The following is a 4,295-nucleotide window of genomic DNA, read 5'->3' on the forward strand; positions in this document are numbered from 1 at the left end:
TGATTGCTGCAAGGTCTTCTGGTTCAGAGAAGAGGGTTGGGTGGCCGTGATTTTGAGTGGAGGCAGAGTGAGGGGAATGAAATTCAACCCCTAAGGTTTCTGATCGAAGGCAAAACCCTAGCCTGGGTCTTGGGCCTTTTCTTTTCCTTTTTCTTGTAAAAAGTAAAAAAAAATAAATAAAAAAAACAAATCTCCCTTCCAATCCGCACCCCATTTTCTTATATTCACAGCCCTCCTCATTTTCATTCTCTACTTGGGCCAAGTGAAAGAAAGCAACCAAAAAATCACTATTTCCCTGCAGCCCTCTTTTCTACAAATGCACCCCTCTTTCTTCCCGCAAACCATCTTTTTATCTTTGTACCCCTTTTCCACTTGGGCTTTGGCCCAGTCTGTTATTAGTAATGAATTAGGTTTATACGCCCCTTATTTTCTATTTTCACCCCGGGAAATTTGGGCTTAGGCCCAATCTTTATATTATTTTATCATATAACTTTTAGTTTATTTTATTTCTACTTTTTATTCTCATTCTTATACTTTCCATTTGGTTATTTACTTATTTGTTTTATTTTATCTACTTTTAAATAAAAAAAAATACAAAAAATATTTTAAAAGGTTTAAGCACACGTGCGACCATTCGCGTCAGCCTTGTGTTAAAACCTTTTCCTACTTCTTTCAAAAAATACAAAAATATTTTAAAAGGTTTAAGCACACGTGCGACCATTCGCGTCAGCCTTGTGTTAAAACCTTTTCCTCCTTCTTTCAAAAAATAACAAAATTATTTTAAAAGGTTTAAGTACACGTGCGACCATTCGCGTCAGCCTTGTGTTAAAACCTTTTCCTCCTTCTCTCAAGAATAACAAAAATATTTTAAAAGGTTTAAGCACACGTGCGACCATTCGCGTCAGCCTTGTGTTAAAACCTTTTCCTCCTTCTTTCAAAAATACAAAAATATTTTAAAAGGTTTAAGCACACGTGCGACCATTCGCGTCAGCCTTGTGTTAAAATATTTTCCTCCTTCTTTCAAAAATTAAAAAAAAAACAATCAATTCTTAAACATTTCCTAAGCAATTCGCCAAAACTACGTGATCCTTGATTCTCCATCCAAAGTGGAGATACGTAAGAGCAAGGCTAGTCCTTGTCAGGCTCGCTATCCCAAAAATCTAAATTTTCCAAACAAACTTTCCAAACAATTCTCCAAACAAATTTTCCAAATGGTTTCCTAAAGAACTACGTAACCCTGATTTCTCAGTCCAACTGAGAACACGTAGGAGCAAGGTCAATCCTTGTCGGGCACAAAAAACACAAAAAATATTTTGTTTTCTTTAGAGTTTTATTTTTTAGGGGAAATTAAACATTTTGCAAACCACATCAAATTCGCGTATTTAGTTAAAGGTACTACCTTAGGGCAAGCGTTGTGGGGGTGCTAACACCTTCCCCACACGTAACCGACTTCCGAAACCAGAATTTGGTTTTGTAGACCTTGCCTTATCATTTTATGGTTTTTCCATAGTTTTCGAGAATAAACTATGGTGGCGACTCCAAAATCTCTTTTTCTAAATTCGTTTTTTTATTTTTGGATCGTCGTCCCGTCGCGATTTTTCGATTGCGACAGATGGCGACTCCACTGGGGACCGCTAGAGAGTCAAGCCATTTAATTAGATACGCGAATTCGATGTGGTTTTGTTTTGTGTTTTTCTCCCCTTTCTTTTTCTTTCCTTATCTATGTTGATGTTTGAAGTAACTGCAATAATTGTTATATTGAACCCTAGGGTAGAAAGCATGTTATATCTGCTTGGGAAATTTTCTGGTTGTTTTGCAGGTGAGGGTTTGGGTTGCATTTGCATTCTCCCTTCACGCACACACTTTATGCATATATTGAGTGAGGCCCTATACCCGGGTCTGAGTGCAGTTTAAAATTAGAGGGGTTGTGTAGCGGTGCCACTTTGGATATTCTTCCTGTTTGGCTATCGTGAGAACCCCAACTAGAGCCTGTTCTTTTCATTTGTGTCTTCACACCTAGTTGATTACTCAACTATTGTGGAGATGCTATGAAGAGGGTCATAGCTCTAGCAACCATTGACCTCTAGGTTCAGGAGACCATCCTTGTGAGGTTGCATATACTTGACCCCCAATCTGAAGCGCCGAACCTTTATTTAGGGCACAAAGGGAGATGTGTGCGGCCTTATAATCCCCACCTTCACATAATAAAAGCAAACACCTTGTTTCTTTATCTTTTTATACGTCTCTTTCCCTTTTCTTTCTTTCTTTTTCTCATGCATTTTAATTGGTTCTAGTCAGGAAATTATAAATTTGTGACTAAACCATTAAGATAAAATGGAAATTAACATGAGGTTTGAAGTCAAGTGGGGTTCAAGTTCAGGCTTTTGAAGGGAAGGATAACCATCGAAGCAGAGGAAGGTAATATACATGGTCTGAGAGAACTGGTGAAGAGGATGAATACTACCCAAAAGGAGGCATTCAAGAGAGGGTATGGGAATTTATTGAGCCTTTTAGAGGTGGAGGTCCAAACATCGGCGATTACTACTTTAGCCCAGTACTATGATCCACCACTGAGGTGTTTCACTTTTCGGGATTTCTAGTTAGTGCCAACAGTGGAAGAATTCGAGCAGATCTTAGGTATACCTCTTGAGGGAAGAACTCCATACAACTACTTGGGGGCAGTATATCCCTGTGTTGCAGCTAGCAAGAATCATGAAATTACACCCTATGCAGTTGGAAGGTGAGTTCACAGTCAAGGGCAGAGTGAGAGGCCTTCCTCAGGGATACCCAGAGCAATACTTGCATCGTTTGGCTGAAAAGGAAAAGTGGGAAACATTTATGGATGTATTGGCTCTTATCCTCTATGGTGTCATGCTTTTTCCTAACATCGAGAACTTCGTCGACAGCGCCGCCATGAATGCATTTGTGGGATACAAAGATCGCTCTGAGAATCCAGTCACCGCTGTCCTAGCNCTGAGGGTGCTTCCATTAACAGACCTCCACTTTTTACTGGTGATAACTATGCTTTTTGGAAAGTTAGAATGGAAATTTTTATGGGGTCTGTTGATAGAGGCATCTGGGAAGCTGTACAAAATGGTCCTTATATTCCTACGAGTACAGTTGATGGTGTAGAGATAGAAAAACCATATTTTAATTGGACTGCTGTAGAAAATAGATGAGCTCAGTTTGATATTAAAGCTCGCAATATAATTTCATCTGTTGTTGTACTTGATGAGTTTTATAGAATTTCAGTGTGTAAGACAACACATGAAATGTGGGAAGTCCTCAGAGTCACTCAGGAAGGAACAGAGGACGTGAAATGCACTAGGAAGAACACTCTCATTCAGGAATATGAGATGTTCATAATGCAACCTGGAGAAACAATCTCTGATGTTCAAAAGCGTTTCACTCATATTGTGAATCACTTAACAGGGTTGGGTAAGACTTTTGATATTGATGAACTAAATGTGAAAATTTTGAAATCATTAGACAGGTCTTGGCAACCAAAGATGACTGCCATCTCGGAGTCTCAGAACCTCACTCAGATGTCAATGCCAATTTTGTTTGGAAAGCTCCGTGAGCATGAGCTTGAGTTGAGGAGACTAACTGCTGAAGAGGATCAAGGCAAGAGAAAAACATTAGCCTTCAAGTCCGAAATCTCTAAAGGAAAGAAGGAAAACATGAGCCTCATGATAAAGAAAATTGCAAAGTTTATGAAGGCAAAGGGAAAGGACAAAATTCGTAAAGAAAGGAGAGAAAGTCAAGAATCTCTCTCAAATGTGAAATGCTTTGGTTGTGGAGAAAGAGGGCACGTAAAATCTGAGTGTCCAAAGAACAAGAAAAGTGAAGACAAGAAGGAAAGAAAATTTCAAAAGAAAAAGAAAGCTTACATAGCTTGGGAGGATAATGCTTTTAGCTCAACAAGCTCAAGTGACTCGGAAGAAGAAGCCAACTTATGCCTTATGGCGGGTTCTGAAGATACAGGAAGCCAAGTAAGTGATTCCAATTTTGAATCTAGTGAATTAGATTTACAAAAGGCTTTCTTTGATTTGATGAATGAATCTGAAAAACTTGATGCTGCTCATAAAAAGCTAAAAAATGAGCACAATGAATTGAAATTGAAGTATGATGATTGCTTGATGATGAAGTTGTTTTAAGAAATAAAGTTAGTACTTTAGAAATAAAATTGTCTGATGCAAATGCTAGTGTTGAAACTGTTGAATGCTTGTCATGTAAAAGTCATATGTTTGATATTGATATATACTTGAAAATTTACTTGCTAAGGCAACTAAGAC

The sequence above is a fragment of the Vigna radiata genome, chromosome 6 (assembly GCF_000741045.1).
Source record: "Vigna radiata var. radiata cultivar VC1973A chromosome 6, Vradiata_ver6, whole genome shotgun sequence".
NCBI lineage: Eukaryota > Viridiplantae > Streptophyta > Magnoliopsida > Fabales > Fabaceae > Vigna > Vigna radiata.